We start from the raw sequence: 19,946 nt of genomic DNA on the forward strand, positions 1-19,946 counted from the left end.
ATAGCAGAGCACTCTGCCGCCAGACCCTTCGACCGCTTATGCTGTTTCTCACACTTCCTCAAGTTCTGCTTTTCGTGTAAATCCTTATTAACTGAGATGCATGGGTAGCCCACAGATCCCAGCAGCCGACCCAAAGAGGGTATTCTGGGGAATGTGGACCTGCCTTGATTTCCTCCAGGACACAGGTAGGAGACACAGGGATCGACTGGGAAACTTTCAAATGTGTGTTTTGTTTCGTTTTTTAAAAGTTTTTTTTTTTTTAAAGTGCTTTAAAAATGTTTTTGGCCTGAACAATTCCCTGTGGACGGGACCCATTGTGAATGCTTATTTGTTGTGTAAAGGACAATTATTTTTGCAGAAAGGAAGTTTCTAGGCTTTCAGAGGAAACTCCTGTGGTGTTTGTTTTTGCCATGGGGGTCTGCAGTCACTTGGGGTGATTTAACCATCTTTGTCCTCCCGGACCATGGCATCTGAGGTTCTGTGACCTGCAACCACTCGGCGGGCAGTGCCACTGACCTCACGACCCGGTGTGCGTCTGTACGAAGGGAAAATCCTGTCGAGACGCAATACCCTGCGCAGGCCAGCTGGACCCGGGAGTCTTCTCTTTGCATTATCGCACTGAAAAACCGCTGTCGCGACCCACTGAGTTGATTCCTGGACGAGGAATTCAGTCTTGGTGACAACGCTGCTGTCGTGGAGCCCGGACCCCGTCACTGAGGGGAGCCCCCTGCGGTGGAACACCCCCAGCTGATCCCCGAATGATTTCCTCCCCATCTTTACAGCAAGAATCTTCGCTTCCCTTTGCTCCCCTCCTTTTGAATTGAGAACAGCCTTTTGCTTTTTAAACATCCGCACTTGCCTTTCACGTAGGGCCAGTCAAGCGCTGTTGACGCGCCCAGGGAGGTGCTGCTCCCGCGCTCGAGCGCCGGCAGCCCAGGAAGCGACAGGCGACACGTGTCCGTCCTCCTCAGCCGGCGGCCCGCGCTCGGCGTCACCCAGCGGCCGCTCCGGGAGGGCGCCCCCGCGGCCGCTGTGGAAACAGGCGGGCTCCCTCCGCGGCTGCGCGAGGCCGCCACACGCTTCCGCCGGCGCCGGCGCCATGTTCCCGCTCGCGGGCAGCGGCGGGAGAGGGAGATGGTGGCGGGGCTCCGCGCATCGTCGCGTTCGGTTTTCCGCTCTGGTGCGCGCACGTGAGCCTTGTGCGCGGAAAGCGGGCAGCGGCTCCAGGCAGAGGCCCGGTGTGCCCTCTGCGTCGCCGGGGACACGTGTGGGGCCGCACGGATGTCGTCAGGAAAACTTCCCACCGCCATGTCCTCTGTGGCCGAAGCGGGATTCTCGGTTCCGACTCGGGCCTCAGCGGGGTCCCCGGGCGACCCCCGTGGAGATATTTGGACTCTTCAGAAGGCCGCATCCGTGGGTCCTCGCCATCCGCCGCTCACGCCTCACCCACTTCGAACCCACGCGCCCGGGACCCTCATGGGCTCCTGTGGCTGTGGGTGGCATCGCCGACGTCGTGCCGCGCGCGGGAGGCCGTGCGCAGGCCCGCGAGGACCGTGGCCGAGTGAGGGAAGGACGGAAGCGGGACCGCGGGCGGCTGTCGTCTTTGCGGAACGCCCGTGCTCTCGTTGAGAACTATAAAGTAGAGGTAAAATTCCCAGAGCAAACTAGCAGTGTCTCAGGACACTTAATACTTGCAGGGGCTTCTATCGTGCCTTGTAGTTTTCCGTGTGTGACAGACATTTTCCTGTCCTTTATTCTAATTCTCTTCATTTGAATCCTCCCCTAAAGCAGCGGACTCGTTATGACTCTTTATTGGGATGATCCTTTATCTTTCACCCACGCTGACGCATGCCTGCGAGCTTTCTTTCCTTCCTTCCTTCCTTCCCTCCTCCTTTGTATTTCTGTTGTGGTCAAGATTTGATCCCAGCCATTCCTGTCCTCACGGTCACTCTGTAAGGTCTGTCCGACCAGCACTACTTCACACCGGCTCCCAGCTGCATCCCAGCCGGAGGGACGGAAGTGTGAGCCCGAGGACACGGAGTCAGGCCAGATGATGGAGCACTTGATTGGCACAAGTTAGAATTTTGTCTAGAAAGTAACAGGTACTCCATCCCATATTTTTTTGGTATTTACAATGGGCAGACACTGTTCTGGGCACGAAGAACATGGCAGTCAGAGGTGGGCCCTGCTTTTAAGAGGCTTATATTCTATGGGGGAAGATAAGTAATAAATACAGAAGTAGGTGGTGATAAGTGTTAGAAAGATAAAACGGTGTTGGGACGCCAGGGTGGCTCAGTCGGTTAAGTGTCTTCTTTCGGCTCAGCTCATGATCCCAGAGTCCTGGGATCCAGTCGACATCAGGCTCCTTGCTCAGCGGGAAGTCTGCTTCTCCCTCTGCCTGCTGCTCCCCCTGCTTGTGCTCTCGCTCTGTCTCTTTCTCTGACAAATGAGTGAATAAATCTTAAAAAAAAAAAAAAAAAAAACAACTGTTCAGAAGGACAGTGCCTGAGGTTCTAGCTCTGTGGTCAGGTCAGGTCTTTCTGAGGTAGTGAAACTTGAGGTGAGAACTGAAAAACAGGGAGGAGGAAACACACTGCAAGCAGGAGGAATGGCAGATGCAAAGGGTAAGAGACTAAAGCAAGTCTGGCATCTTCAGTGAGAGAGAAAGGTTGCAGTGCTTGGAGGATGGTAGCGGCGGGTACAAGCAGAGGGACACATGTCAGAGAGTTTCAAGGGTGGTCTTGAATGCTGTGGTCAGAAATGCAGATATTTTTCTGGTTCAGTGGGAGACTTTGGGAAGTTTCAAGTAAGAGAGTTCATCTAATTTATACTTTTAAAGAACATTCTTATAGTTGTGTGGAGGATAAACTGTAATAGAGCAAGACACAGAGGGACCAGGAGAGAGGCTGTTGCAGGGATGACATTAGAGCTGTGGAGGCCAAGAAAAACAAGGCTGTACCCACCTTGAGTCTAGTCCTGACATAAGTACAGCCATCTTGACAAAGCAAAAGCTGGCACTTTACACCCCCTCTCCACCTGCTCCCCTCCCCATGGTAGTATGTGTGAACAAATAGTTAACTTGTAGAAATCACAATCCTGCAAGACAGGAGTCTCCCTCAGTTTATGAATGTCCCAGTGCTAAATCTCACTAACAAGGATGCTTGATAAGAGGAGTGTGACATTCCACCAGGAAACTCCCAACTGTCTTCATGTTAGTGCCTCACTAGAGGGAAAAATGGCCTTGGCTTGATAGTAACCGGGCCTCCAATATACTGACAGTCTTCTTTTACCCTGATAGCCCTTCTGAATATCGCCTTTGTCCTCACCCACCGCCAAGTCCACCCCTACTCTGCCTTTAAAAACTCTGGCTGTAATCTGGTTCGGGATCCAAGTCCCTACTCTGCTCCGTTGCGTATACTTGGGCCCAAGCTTAAGCATGTCACTTCAGGGTCCAAGTCCCTAATCCGCTGTGTCGGGTATACTTGGGCCCAAGCTTAAGCTTGTCAAATAAACCCTCATGTGATTGCATCGGTGTTGGCTCCTTGGTGGTCTCTCAGACGTGAAAACTCAGGCACAACAAGAGCGACTTGAGTGGGGATCCTGGAGAGGAGCCCATGGCCAGTTTTTTGTTGGTGGAAATTTGTTTATGGCTGCCCCATTCCCCCTCAGTCTGGGGCAGCAAACTGAAGCCATGTGGGAACTCAGACGGATGATGGAGAAAGGCAAGGTTTATTTTTTAGCTGAGAGGTGCTGCTGGTTTTTGGAGACTAACTCTCATTTTATTTAGTTTCCTATTTCATTTCTTTTGACTCTCATTTCTGAGGCTTTAACTCATGATGGTGCGAGTTCATTATAAGTAATTTGGAAAGCTCTAGGGAATGTTTATTTTCCAGGAAATAAAAATAATCAAGACTGAACAGAGAACACCTGGAAAACGACTATTGATGAGAATGGAAAGGTGGTGGCAGATCTATTCAAGCCACTCAGGGAACAGATGGGTTCAGGACACTCATCTAGTCTTCCAAAAAGGAATAATTTTATTTTTTTTCAAATGAGTCCTGGCCATGTAAAAAGAGAGATATGTCCCAAGATCATTTTATGAGATTATCATAACTTTAATACTGAAACCCAAGAAAGGGGAAAATATAGACAAATCTCATTTATGAATACAGATGCCAAAATTATAAAGTATTAGCAAAAATAATCTGGCAATGAATCAAAAGAATAATAAATTTGATCAAGTATTTTTATTTTAGAAATTTAAGGATAGTGAATGATAAGAAATGTAGCAATCTACTTTATTATTTCAGCAAATCATATGGTCATTTCAATAGATATGGAAGAATATTTGATAAAAGTTCACATCCATTCCTAACTAAACTATAAGTAACACAGGAACAGAAGGGAATTATTAGGGGTGATACACTTTAGGTGAGAACCATTATTTGTCCCATTACTTTAAAAATTAAGTTTTCTTACTTGTATGATAGCATCAATATTCATCAATATTCCCAACTTGCTAACCAGCTGCCTGTAAGCAACTGGGCAGTTAACCCATAAATTTCCAGAGAACTAGTTAGCCATACAAGTTTTCCTTTTTAATTTAATCACCAAACTCCTTTATGTTACAAAATGCTCATGATGTTCTCTTAATTCCTGTTATATGAGATGTTTCCAGAGCTGGGTTGTTTACCTGACAGTAGAAACCTGTGCAAGGTCAAGGGGATGAACGCAGCTTAACCTGATGACTGACTCTCCCCTGGAGGCCTGCCTTTGTTTTCATACGAATCACCTGTGAGGCTAGTTATTTCCAGTTCTACTACAGAATTAATTGGAATGAAGACTAGGTACCAAAACAGTAAATATTATTCTAAAATCCTCAAGTTGGGAACTAATCAGGAATGTCTACTTTCACCATTATTATGTAACACTGGTGGTATTAGTGAAGTAGTGAAGCAATAAAACAGTGATTAATATAAATATTGGAAAGAAGAATGAAAATGATTACTTTTTGCTGATGATATGGTTTCATATTTAGAAAACCTAAGATACTTGTAAATAAAAGTCCATAAGAATTAATAAGAAAATTTGATTAGGCAACTGCTATAAGATTCTTGTGCAAGAATCAGTCATTTCCTCTATTTTAATAATAGGCCCTGAGTAGAAGTAGCATTTACATAAGTGACAAACATTTTAAAGTACAGTACTTAGAAATGCATTTTATTTACTCTTTTAAAGATTATTTATTTGGGGGGGAGAGAGAAAGAGCGTGTACGCACAAGACGGTGGGGTGATGGGCGGAGGGAGAAGCAGGATCCCTGCTGATCAAGGAACCTGGGATCATGACCTGAGCCAAAGGCAGATGCTTAACCAACTGAGGCTGGTTATTTTGAAATAAGTTTTAAAAGAAAGAACACAGAGGCGCCTGGGTGGCTCAGTGGGTTAAAGCCTCTGCCTTCAGCTCGGGTCATGATCTTTGGGTCCTGGGATGGAGCCCCACATCGGGCTTTCTCTGCTTGGTGGGGAGACTGCTTCCCTCTCTCTCTCTGCCTGCCTCTCTGCCTACTTATGATCTCTGTCAAATAAATAAATGAAATCTTAAAGTAAAAAAAAGAAAAGCCCAGAACTATATGAAGAAAACCACAAATCTTACTGTATGACATAAAACAAGATTTGAAAAATGGAAGAAAATGTTTTAAATGAGAAGACACTGTAATAAAAATGTTAGTTTCCCCTAAATAAATATAATTTGATGAAATTTAGATCAGAACACCGACAGGGCATTTAAAAAAATATCTCTTTGGGATGGGGTGAAATTATTTTAAAGTCTAAGAATAAGAATAGGTGCCTAATAATAATCAAGAGAAGTTTGAAAACATAAACTAGCAAAGGAGCGACTTTCTTATCAGTTATTAGAATAAACTGCAAAGCGATTCAAGTCAAAACAATATGACATGGCATAGGAATAGAGAAATAGACACATAGGTCAAAGGGAGTGCAGAAATTGATCTTAGCATATAAAAGAACTTAAAATGCAAGAAACTGGGATGTCTATGCTGGGAGAAGTTAGAATTATTTAATAACTACAGAATCTATAAAATATCTGGAAGTAATATTTGGGTTCTGTATTATACCATACACAAATATAATTTTAAGATTGTTTAATAATATAAATGAAGAAAAGAAACCATCATGAAAAATCTGCAAGAAAATAATCTCCAATCTAGGGATGGAAATTTCCAGTAGGACTGGAAATCCAAAAACTATATTGTGTATGTGTGTGTGTGTGTGTGTGTGTGTGTATTTTTTCCTCAAATGGCAATGATCCTAATGAAAGATGGATGAACTCACAAGCAGTCAGGAAATGCAAATTACAGTAACACTGAAATAACACTTAGTATCTATCATACTACAAAAAAACCCCAAAAAAACAAAACAAAACAAAACAAAAACAACAAAAAAACCACAAAATAAATAACACCTATTTGTTGACAGAGATCCAGGGAAATAAGTAGTCTTACATACTATTTATTTCTGAGAAATAAGGAAATTCTCCAACATACATGCAACAAAACTCTCCAGTATTTGAAAATAACATTGCTATACTACTCTTCAGTTCAGACTCCTTTCAAGTTTCACAAACTATTCTAATAATGTTCTTTTTTCTCTTTTTTTATTAGTTATTTTTATTAACATATGACATATTATTTGTCCCAGGGGTACTGGTTTGTGAATAGTCAGGCTTACACACTTACTTACTTATATATTTTAAAAGATTGATTGATTGATTGATTTGAGAGAGAGAAAGAGTGAGAGAGAAAAGTGGGGAGGGGCAGAGGGAGAGAGAGAATCTTAAGCAGATTCTGCACTGAATGTGGAGTTGCACAAAGGACTTGCTCTCATGACCCTAAGATCATGACCTGAGCTGAAACCAAGAGACCCATTCTCAACCGACTGCACCCCCAGAAACCTCCCAGTGATGTTCTTTGTAATAAAATGGGTCCTGTATATTTTGCATTCAGTGGTCATGTCTCTTTACAGTTGACCTTAAACAGCACAGGGGTTAGGCGCACTGATGCCAGTGCTGCTGAAAATCCATGTACAGCTTTGGACTCCCCCCAGACTTAGCTCTGAATAGCGGACTGTTGACTGGCAGACTTACCAATAACATAAACAGTTGATTAGTGTGTTTTCTATGTCCTATGTATTATATACTGTATTCTTACAATAAACTAGAGTAAAGAAGATGTTACCAAGCAAATCATAAGGAATATGCATTTATAGTACTATGCTGTGTTTATTGAAACAACAAAAAAAAAATCCATGTGTAACTGGACCAGCACAGTTTAAATCTGTGTTGCTCAAGGGTCTACTATAGTCTTGATTGGTTCTTTAGTTTTTCCTTGACTTTCATATTCTTGGTAATTTTGAGGATTACTGCCAGGTGTTTTCTTTTTTTGTTGTTGTTGTTTGTTTGTTTGTTTGTTTCTGTAGACCATCCTTCAGCTGGGATTTTTCTGATGTTTCTTCATGATTTCATTTGGGTACTGCCCCTTTGATGGCAACAACACTGAATTGGTGGTGCGTTCGTTCTCTTTAGGGTCCTGCCTGGTCCTACCTGATCCCTGATACTTGTCCTGTTACTAATTTTGTAAACTTTGATTGTGTGATTGATGTGGTCTCTGCCTCACTTGTTCACTGTGAGGTTATTCTTTTTCCCTTTTTATTTGTTAAATATTTTGGGGAGATAATTTGAAGCTATACAAACAGTCCATTTCTGCTCAAACTTTCAATTTATTTATTTGTTATACTGTATGGAGTCATGTTGCTTATTTATTAAGTGAGATATAATTTTCTCTATCATCAGTTATTTCAGTGTTTTTCCAATTGGTCAGTGGAAGCCTTCTCAAGATAGCTTATGTGTTCTTTCAACACGTTCCCATCATTCTTTGAACCTTACTTACTCTCTGGCACAACAATGTGATCTAAGGTCAACTTCGTATTTACCTTGTCCCAGCCTGAAGTAGCCATTGCTCCAAAAAGATCTGGTTCCTTCTACTTGAGAATGGTATTATCTGAATCCTACGTGTGCCCATTGATTTTGGGGTAACACTGCTTCTTGCCCAGTTAATGGACACTTTAGGGGACATTTGTGTTTCCTGCTCTTACTCGCTTTCTCTCACACTCATGGTCACACTCACGCTCACTGGAAACCATGATTTTGCACCAATATCTTCATTTCCAAACTAACCTTACAGGTATAGTCTAGTTTTTTTCCCCTTTCCATCATCATTTGAAAGTTTAATTGTTTAAATTTCTTTTATACTTGTTTATTTTTGTGAGTTTTGAATAATACATTTTAAATTTTATCCTGTTTCCGTCAACATTTCCTCTCTTCAATCAGAGAGATTGAAACAAAATTTTAAATTAAGTATTTATTTATTTATTTCTAAAGATTTTATTTATTTATTTGATAGAGAGATAGAGAGCACAAGTAGGCAGAGTGATAGGCAGAGGGAGGAGGAGGAGCAGACTCCCCACTAAGCGGGGAGCCCAACAGGAAGCTCAATCCCAGGACCCTGGGATTGTGACCTGAGCCAAAGGCTGATGCTTAATGACTGAGCCACCCAGATGCCCCTAAATTAAGTATTTATCACCTAAAGTATACAAACCTAAAGTATACAAATCTCAATAAGTATAGAAGAAATTTTAATACTCAATATTCAAATTAACTTGTTATGTTGGTAGAATTTATGATTCTGAAGTCATTAAAGCTTAAAATTACGTGAAGGCTTATGGGACACCCTTTATTTACTTATTTGATTAATCCCCTGTATATAATTGGTTTCTTATCTCTGCCACCATCCCCTCCCCTGCATGGGCCTCACTGTACGCATTCTTTCAAACTCCTATGCCAGCTCTCTCTTCCACAGGGATGACTTGCTCACCCTGCTAGGGCTCTGACTCCCCCAGCTTGGCTAAGTTGGGGCCACTCCCATGTGTGGACGCCCTTCTTAACCTTTCTGCTCTAAGCTCTTGGCTGCCCTGGTTTACTGTCTCCCCATTCCTATGGCATGGATGCCTACGTATCTTAGAAGTGGGCTCAACTGATATATTTAGGATTGAATTATTCAGGAAAGGAAGGTAGGACAAAGAATGGGAGGGAAAGGAAGAGAAGGAAGAGAAATAGTTAATTTGTTTTTATCTTCTTTCTATATATTCAAAGATGCAAATTTCCCTCTAAGTATTATTTAGGTGCATCTCACAGATTTAACATATAGTATTTTCATTGTCATTCGGTTCTAAGTAGCTTATAATTTCCCTCATATTTTCTATTTAACCCAAGCATTATTCATTTATTTAAATAAGACAAGGGTTTCAATCAAACTCTAAAACGGAAATTTAAAAGCCATTTTACTTGTTTTTTCTAGGCATTTTAAGTGCTGATGATCTCTTTCTGGCTTAACAAAGAAAGTCAACAAGTATATCTTTAAGATGCCATATTAAATATTATCACCAGGGTAACACATTGTAAAACAGCCAATCAGCATTGTAAGTCTCTTAGAGATGAGGAACTATTTCCCCAGGATATAACAACAATTTCTGAAATCTGGATGTCTTACAAATTTAAAGTTGTCAGGTCAGTTTTATGATGCAGAGTATTTTGTGCTTTTCTGGCAGCTTCAGGGGGAAATGGAGATATTTGCTTCTTATCTTGCAAAGATTTTTCACCAGAGTTAGAAGAGTCTCTAGGTTTTCAAGGCTAAATGTTAAAATGTATGAAAAGAAAAAGTGGCAGCTATGAAAAGACCCAAATTGAGTTTGGAATGGGTTATATATTATAAATGTGCTACTCTTTTCTCTTTCTTTTCCTACTTAGGTTATCAGTTTCTGAAAATGGTAACTTAAACTTAAATGGTAACTTAAAATTTCTGGGTAAGGATTATTTTATTGTTCTGTCAGCTATTCATATATTTTAAAGCCCATGTTATTAAATATATCTATATATCTATGTATTCATGATCATTATATCGTCATCTCTTGTTCCTAATGCCAATATCATACCCCTCTTTACCTCATATGATGTTTTTCATTTTATATATTTTTCCTTAGTCTAGTTTCTTCAGGTTTATATCTTGTTTGTCTTTTTACATCCCTTTAAAAAGATAGATTTAAAAAAGTATTTTTTAACTCACCACCTAACTCAGGAATTCAAACAGTAACAATTTATCTACTATGTGCTTCTGTTCACCATCCCTCCCCCACCATTTGCCTGTTTTTTCAAAGGTAAGAGCTATTCTAAATTTTGTGTTTATCATTGCTTTAACAAATTGTTAGATTTGTTAAATTTATATATATATATATACACACACACATATAAGTATAAATTTGTATATATGGTAAAATTGTTTTACCATATATATATATCATATATATATTGCATATATATAATTGTTTTACCATATATACATGTATATATACACACACATACATACACACACATATATAGGATCAATTATATATAGACAAAATATTGTTTTGGTTTTAAATTTTTAAAGAGTGTCTGTGCTGTGTGTAAGTCTTTATGGACTTGCTTTTATTGCTTAACATTATGCTACTTGTATTCACTCATGTTCTGTGTTATTGCAGTTCATTCATGTTTACCTCTGCAAAGTTATTTCATGATACTAATACAGCATTCTATCAAAGGATTTTAACTTTCTTGCTGTTACAAAGTACTGCCGTGAACATGCCTGACCATTTCCTAGTGCTCATGGGCAAGATCTTCTTTTGGGCATATACTTATGAGTGGAATTGCTAAAGCATAGGCTATGCAAACATTCAACTTGACAAGCAAATTTTATTTTATTCTTTATTATCTATCTATCTATCTGTTATCTATATGCATAAAAAGGTTATATATAATCACTTTATTTTCAGTCATTCCACATAATTTTAAGGGTAACTCTTCTAAGCAACAATTATTGGATTTTTTTGTTTTTTTGTTTTCATCATGCAAACCAAGAATTTAATTTACCTGTTATAATTACTGTTGTTTAGAATTTGTTCTTGCTATTTTATTTCATATTTTCACTATTTATAAATTTTTTTTTTAATTTTTAATTTTAATTTTTATTTTTTAAGATTTTATTTTATTTATTTGTCAGAGAGGGAGCGAGTGAGAGCGAGCACAGGCAGACAGAGTGGCAGGCAGAGTCAGAGGGAGAAGCAGGCTCCCTGCAGAGCAAGGAGCCCCTTGCGGGACTCGATCCCAGAACGCTGGGATCATGACCTGAGCTGAAGGTAGCTGCTTAACCAGCTGAGCCACCCAGGCGTTTTATTTTTTATAAACATATATTTTTATCCCCAGGGGTACAGGTCTGTGAATCGCCAGGTTTACACACTTCACAGCACTCACCAAAGCACATACCCTCCCCAATGTCCATAACCCCACCCCCCTTCTCCCAACCCCCCTCCCCCCAGCAACCCTCAGTTTGTTTTGTGAGATTAAGAGTCACTAATGGTTTGTCTCCCTCCCAATCCCATCTTGTTTCATTTGTTCTTCTCCTACCCACTTAAGCCCCCATGTTGCATCACCACTTCCTCATATCAGGGAGATCATATGATAGTTGTCTTTCTCCGCTTGACTTATTTCGCTAAGCATGATATGGTCTAGTTCCATCCATGTTGTCGCAAATGGCAAGATTTTGTTTCTTTTGATGGCTGCATAGTATTCCATTGTGTATATATACCACATCTTCTTTATCCATTCATCTGTTGATGGACATCTAGGTTCTTTCCATAGTTTGGCTATTGTGGACATTTCTTTTTGATAAGTACATAAGGATAGCTAATTATGGTTTCAGTTTATATTTTCTTAATGGTGAATTAAATATTTTTTTGGAGGTGAATTAAATATTTAAATTAAATATTAAATATTTAATAAAATAATTAAATTTTAATTAGTTAATGGTGCAATATTGGTTTCTGGAGTAGAATTCGGTAATTCATCACTTATATGCAACACCTAGTACTCATCATGACAAGTGCATTCCTTAATACCCGTCCCATCCCCCGCCCACCTCCCTCCATCAACTGTCACTTTGATCTCCATTGTTGAGTCTCTTATAGATTGTTTCCCTCTCTGCTTTCCCCCCTTCTCTTATGTCCATTTGTTTTCTTTCTTAAATTCCTCATGTGAGTGAGATCATATGGTATTTGTCTTTCTCTGACTGACTTCTTTCACTTAGCATAGTATATTCTAGCTCTATCCACATTGTTGGAAATGGCAAGAGTTCATTCTTTTGGATGGCTGAGTAATATTCCATTGTATTTATATATATATCTCATCTTTATCCATTCATCAGTCACTGGACATGGGCTCTCCCCATAGTTTGGCTATTGTTGATAATGCTGTTAAAAACATGGGGTGCATGTACCCCTTCAAATCTGTACTTTTGAATCCTGGGTAAATACTTAGAGTGTGATTGCTGGATCATAGGGTCATTCTATTTTTAACTATTGAGGAACCTCCATACTGTTCTCCAGCGTGACTGCACTAGTTTGCATTCCCACCAACAGTGCAAGAGGATTCCTCTCTCTCCCCATCCTCACCAACACTTATTGTCTCTTATGTTGTTAATTTTAGCCATTCTGACAGGTGTGAGGTAATATCTCATTGTAGTGAGTGATGTTGAGCATCTCTTCATGTGTCTGTTAGCCATCTGGATGTCTTCTTTGGAAAATGTCTATTCATGTCTTCTGCCCATTTCTTAACAGGATTATTTGTTTTTTGAGTGTTGAGTCTGATAATTTCTTTATAGGTTTTAGACACTAACCTTTTATCCAATACTTCATTTGAAAATATCTTCTCCCAATCCATAGACTGCTTTAATTTCATTGATTGTTTCCTTCACCATGCAGCTGCTTTTTATCTTGATGAAGTCCCAATTGTTCATTTTTGAACTATTCATTTTGTTTCTCTTGCCTCCGGAGATGTGTCTTGTAAGAAGTTGCCGTGGCCAAGATCAAAGAGGTTGCTGCCTGTGTTCTCCTCTAGGATTTTAGTGATTTCCTGTCTCACATTTAGGTCTTCATCCATTTTGAATTTATTTTTGTGTATGGTGTAAGAAAGTGGTCCAGTTTCACTTTTCTGTATGTTTCTGTCCAGTTTTCCCAGTACCATTTGTTGGAGAGTCTGTCTTTTTTTTCCATTGGATACTCTTTCCTGCTTTGCTGAAGATTAGTTGACCATGTAGTTGTGATCCAGTCATGGATTCTCTGTTCTCAGACACATTGATCTATGTGACTGTTTTTGTGCCAGTACCATGCTCTCTCGATGACCACAGCTTTGTAATATGGCTTGAAATCTGGAATTGTGATGCCTTTAATTATGATGCCTTCAATCTTTTCAAGATTGCTTTGCTATTCGGAGTTTTTTGTAGTTCCATACAAAATTTTTATTTATTTATTTATTTATTTGAGAGAGAGAGAGTGTGAGAGAGAGCATGAGCGAGGAGAAGGTCAGAGAGCGAAGCAGACTCCCCATGGAGCTGGGAGCCTGATGTGGGACTCGATCCCGGGACTCCAGGATCACGCCCTGAGCCGAAGGCAGTCGTCCAACCAACTGCGCCACCCAGGTGTCCCAATACAAAATTTAGTATTGTTGTTCTGGCTCTTGAAAAATGCTGGTGGTATTTATTTTTTAAGATTTTATTTATTTATTTGGGAGAGACAGAGTGAGAAGGAAAGCATGAGTGTTGAGGGGCAAGACAGAGCAGGGAGCTGAATATGGGGCTCAATTCCAGGACCGTGAGATCATGACCTGAGCTGAAGGCAGATGCTTAACTAACTGAGGCACACAGGTGCCCTGCTGGTGGTATTTTGATGGTGATGCATTAAATGTGTAGATTGTTTTGGGTATACAGACATATAACAATATTTGTTCTTCCAGTCTATGAGCATGGGATGCTTTTCCATTTCTTTGTGCCATCTTCAATTTCTTTCATAAGTGTTCTATAGTTTTTGAATACAGATCTTTGACCTCTTTAGTTAGGTTCATTCCTAGGTATCTTATTGTTTTTTGTGCAATTGAAAATGGGATTGATTCCTTGATTTCTTTTTCTGCTGGTTTGTTATTGGTGTATAGACATGCAACAGATTTCTGTACATTGTTTTTCTATACATTGATTTTATATCCTGCAACTTTGTTGAATTCACATATGAGTTCTAGCAAATTTTTGGTGGAGTCTTTCAGATTTTCTACATAGAATATCATGTCATCTGTGAATAGAGATAGTTTGGTTTCTTTGTTGCTGATTTGGGTGCCTTTAATTTCTTTTCCTTTATTTCTCTTCTTATATTCTCAATGACAGAATATATATTGCTGTATAAAGTATTCTTGGCTGTTTATTTTTCCCATTCAGCACATGGAATATATCCAGCACTTTGAATGTACCCTGCCATGTATTCAAGTTTCTGTGGACAGATCTGCTGTGAACCTCATCTGTCTGCCCTCGTAAGTCAAGGACTTTTTTCCCTTGCTGCTTTCAGGATTCTTTTCGTGTCTGTGTATTTTGTGAACTTAACTGTGATATGCCTTGGCGAGGGTCAGCTTTTGTTAAATTTAGTGGGAGTTCTCTGTTATTCTTGGATTTTGATGTCTGTCCTTTCCCAGATTAGGGAAGTTTCAGCTGTAATTTGCTCAAATAAACCTTCTGCGCCCTTTTTCTCTCTTCATCTGGGAATCCTCTGTTATAAATGTTACTTCATTTTAATAAGTCGCTGAGTTCCCTAAGTCTACCTTCATCATTTACTACCTTGTTTCCCTCTTCTTTTAAGCTTCATTATTTTCCGTAATTTTATCTTCTGTATGACTGAGTCATTACTGTGCTTCATCCATCCTCTTTTTATGGCATCGAGTTGGGTTTGCATATTGGTAATAGCATTTTAAAATTTCATTCTGAGTAGACTTTAGTTTTTTTTATCTCTGCAGTAAGGGATTATCTAGTGTCTTCTAAGTGTTTTTTAAGCCCAGCTAGTATCTTTATAATTGTTTCAAGTTCTAGTTCATAGATGTTACTTAAATCTGTATTGATTAAATCTCTGACTGCCATCTCTTCTTGTTCTTTCTTTTGAGATCTTTTTGAGGTCTTGAAATTTTGGAGGGAAAAAAAAGCAAAATAAAATAAATAAAAAATAAAAAAATGTAAAATAAAAATGTTAAATAAACATAAAAAATTAAAAAATTTAAAAAATTTTATTTCATTTATTTATTATTTTTAAAAAAAGATTTTATTTATTTATTTGACAGACAGAGATCACAAGTAGGCAGAGAGGAGGGGGGTGTGTGGGTGTGGAGGGGTGTTGGGGGGGAAGCAGGCTCCCTGCTGAGTAGAGAGCCTGACATGGGGCTCGATCCCAGGACCCTGGGAGCATGACCCAAGCCGAAGGCAGAGTCTTTAACCCACTGAGCCATCCAGGTCCCCCCAAAATTTTTAAAATTTTCTAAAAATAAATTAAAAGAAAAATAAATAAAGGAAGGTAGATCCTAGGTGTGTTTTGGTCATTTGTTATGAGACACTTGATAGAAAAACTGTAGAAGGAACATTTTAAAAGTAAAAAAAAAAAAATTAAAAATAGAATAACAAAATTAAAAATTGTTCTTTCTGGCAGTGCCTGGATGGCTTAATTGGTTAAGCTCAGGTCATGATCCTAGGGTCCTGGGATGGAGCCCTGTGTGGGAAATCCCTGCTCAGTAGGGATCCTGATTCTTCTTCTTCTGCTTCCCCTGCCTGTGCTCTCTGACAGACACTCTCTGTCTCTGTCAAATAAATACATAAATTTTTTTAATTGCTCTTTTTGTATTCCACTCCAAAAAACAAAAACAAAAACAAAACAAAGAAGCAAAAAAAAATCCAAAGGATGTTAGAGCCTGTTTTCCCTACCGCGGAAGCCCTGTAGCTCTCTCTACTCGGTAGACTTGGTGTGGCCGAAGGGTCTGAGCTGGTCTTCTGGGGCAGGGCCCTGCTGCTGAATTCTCAGGCGGAATCCCCTGGTGGGATCAGCCCGCAGGGTGCCGCGGGGTGGGGCGTGGCGTAGTGCTTCTGTTCTCCACTTGGTGGTGCTGTTTAGCTCACTGAGGTGGATCAAGCTGGTTGGTGGGAGAGAAAATGGCTTCACCCCTTCTCTTGCCTTGGAATGGGAAATGTGTGTCGTCTTGCTTTAGTAAGCTCTCACGGACACGCGAACAATGCTCTCCCGTGCCCCTGGTTGCCACCAGATCCCTGCCGTCACTGTGTCCGAACTGTGCACCTGTCCTGTGGCAGGACCCCCGTGTGTTTTATCTCAGGTGCAGCTGTGTTGCAAAACCCCACACTTCGAGGCCTCAGAGGCACAGACCCGCACTGATCTTCTGGAGGAGGGTGTTGCTGTGCTGTGGCCGGTGCTGGCTTGTCCCAGAAGATAGCTGTGGATCCCAGAGCGGGGGTTCATGGTGAATCACAACGCGCAGCCGGCGCCAGGGTTTGCTGTCCTCAGCCTTCATTCCCATGGTAGTGGGTAGGATACTCAGCGGTGCCCGCAGGGTCCTCTGCCTGTGGAGAGGCCGTGCCACCTCTCCCAAATGCACTCCAATCTGCGGCCAGCGTGGACTTGTCTCAGAAAACAGTTGCACAACGAAATAGTGGTTCGGAGTTTATGGTGAATTGCAACACAGCGAGCCGGGGATCGCTGCTGTCCGCTCCTTCGTTCCTATAGTTCCTATACGGGTGAGTAGGAGAGCTCCAGGGTGCCCGCAGGGTCCTTTGTGTGCAGAGGCCGAATCATCTCTACCAAATGCATCCGAGCAGGGGAGCCCCTTTGTTCCCGGTGAGTCTGGGGATCCTCAGGCTGCCCCCCACGCTCCTCCCCAGTGCAGCACGGTGCACCTCCCCACGCGTGACATCTGAAACCTGAGACTCTGTGCTTCTCTGTTTGTTAAAAAATGGTGGTATTGTGGGGCGCCTGAGTGGCTCAGTTGGTTAAAGCCTCTGCCTTCGGCTCAGGTCATGATCCCAGGGTCCTGGGATCGAGCCCCGCATCGGGCTCTCTGCTCAGCGGGAAGCCCGTTTCCTCTTCTCTCTCTGCCTGCTTCTCTGCCTACTTGTGATTTCTCTGCCTGTCAAATAAATAAATAAAATCTTTAAAAAAAAATGGTGGTATTGTAAATTTCTCCTTTTTCCCTGTCCATGGTTTTGGGGGAATAGTTTTTTTGGGCAGTCTTGTTCTCTCTTTCCCCCCATGCTTTCTCTCTCTGTTTCCTCCTCTCCAGCTTCTCCCTCTGAGATCTGGGCTCCCTCTCTTGGGGAGCGACCCTGGGCCTTTTCTCCCATGAACCAGCTCTCAGCACTTCCTACCTTCCCGGGTCATCTTTCCAGTTTGTAGACGTGCAGCTTCGTTCTCTAAGACTTTCCATCGATTTCTTGGGCGTTCAGAATGATTTGATATTTATCTGTCTATGTCTGAGGGAGGAGGCAAACTTAGGGTTGCCCTATTCCTCCACTATCTTACCTCTGTCTTCTGGCTAATGATACCGAACATCTTTTCATTTGTTTGTTTGCATTTGTTTCTCTTCTTTGTGAAAACATCTCTCCATGCCTTTTTCTCATGTTCCAACTGGATAGGTTTTTTTTTTTTTTTATTGTTAAGTTTCATGTGTTCTTTTTATATCCTAAGCACTTGTCCTCTGTCAGATACATGATTTTCAAATATTTTCTCCCAATTTGTAACTTTTTTTTTATCTTCTCTACTGGGTCTTTCACAGAAGAAAATTTTTAAACTTTGATGAAGTACAATTTATCAATTTTTTTCTTTTATGGAGTGTGCTTTTGGTGATGAGTCTAAGAATTTGTTGCCTAATCCTAGATTCCAAGGATTTCTTCTATTCTTTTCCTGTAAGTTATAGGTTGTTTTTTGCTCTTTTCTTTTCTGTTTCCCCCTCCCTCCCTTCCTTCCTTTCTTTTTTTCTCCCTCCCTCCTTTTCTTTTCTCCTTATGTCCTTCCTTCCTTCCTAGTATTCACTGATTTATTTGTGAGGGAGAGAGAGCATGGTGAAGAGGGGCAGAGGGAGAGGGAAAGAGAGAATCTCAAGCAGACTCCCTGATGAGCATGGATCCCGAAGCAGGGCTCCATCCCACAACCCTGGGATTGGACCTGAGTGGGAACCAAGAATAGGAAGCTATAATTAACTGTGTCACCCAGGGCCCCGTTTTTGTTTTTGTTTTTAAATAGACTTTATTTATTTAAAAATAGATTTTATTTTTAAGAGCAGTATTGCATTAATAGAAATATTGTACATAAGGTATAGAGATTTCTCCCATCCAAGTACTAACCAGGCCCAACAAGCTACAGAGATTTCTCATATATTCGCTGCCTCACATAGGCATAGCCTCCCCCATTATCGGCATGCCCCCCATGCTAGTGGTACGTTTGTTACAATTAATCAAGCTGCATTGACGCATCATTATCATTCAGAACCCACAGTAGGGTTCATTCATGTGTTGTACATTCTGTGGGTTTGGAAAAATTTATAATGAGGTATATCCCCAGTTACAGTATCAATCAGAATAGTTTCATTGCCCTAAAGTTCTCCACCCGCCCACCCCCTCCAGGATACTCCTGTACCTCTTCCAGCATTTACTCAGTATATAATGTCACAGAACTAACTCTGGTGGTTCTTTCTTTTTTTAATTGACAAATTCATTTTATATTATTTTTTATATTTAATACTTTGTTAAACTTTTTCAAAATTCCAGTATAGTTAACACACAGTGATATGTTAGTTTCAGGTGTACAGTACAGTGATTGAGCAATTCTGTACATTACTCGGTGCTCCTCATAAGTGTACTCTTAATCCCCTTCACCTATTTCACTCAGCCTCCAACCCCCTCCCCTCTGGTGACCCTTCATTTCCTGTAGTGAAGAGTCTGTTTCTTGGTTTGTCTTTCTCTATTTTTTCTTTGCTCATTTTTTTGTTTCTTAAATTCTGTATATGAATGAAATCATATGATATTTGTCTTTCTCTGACTTATTTCACTTTCCATTATACTCCCTAGCTCCACCCATGTTGTTGCAAATGGCAAGATTTCATTCCTTTTTATGGCTGAGTAGTATTCCATTGTTTATACATAGGAAACATCTTCTGTATCCATTCATCTATTGATGGGTGCTTGGGCTGCTTCCATACTTTGGCTATTGTAAATGATGCTGCAATAAATGCAGGGGGTGCATGTACCTTTTTGAATTAGTGTTTTTCTTCCCTTTTTTTTTTTTTTTGGTAAATGTCTGGCAGTCATTGCCCTAAAAATCTTATGTGCTCCACTTACTCATTCTTCCTTCTTCCTTAACTCCTGACACCCATTGATCTTTTTACTGTCTCCATAGTTTTGCTTTTTCCAGAATGTCATCTAGTTGGACAGTTACAGTATGTAGAGTTTTCAGATTGGCTTATTTTAGATCGACTTTTAGTATACATTTAAATTTCCTCCACATCTTTTCCTGACTTGATAGCTCATTTCTTTTTAGCACTAAATGATATTCCATTGTCTGAATGTATCACAGTTTATCCACTCACCTACTGAAGGGTATCTTGCTTGCTTTCAAATACTGGCAATTATGAATAATGCTGCTGTAAATATCTGTGTGCAGGTTTTTCGTGGACATGTTTTCAGCTCCTTTTTGATAAATACCAAGGAATATGATTTCAGGATCATATGGTTAGAATATGTTTAGTTTTGTAAGGAACCACAAGACTTTTCTGAAGTGGTGATATTTCTTCCTGGTTTTCTTTGGAAGCACTTCTTTAATCAATCACTTACTCACAAGTCCTCATCTCAAGGTCTGCATCTGGGAAAGCTGACTAAGACATCCATCAAAGAAGTTCAGAGGTGGACAGTTACCTATCTGGA

This window comes from Neovison vison, chromosome 11 (assembly GCF_020171115.1).
Source record: "Neovison vison isolate M4711 chromosome 11, ASM_NN_V1, whole genome shotgun sequence".
In the NCBI taxonomy this organism is placed as follows: domain Eukaryota; kingdom Metazoa; phylum Chordata; class Mammalia; order Carnivora; family Mustelidae; genus Neogale; species Neogale vison.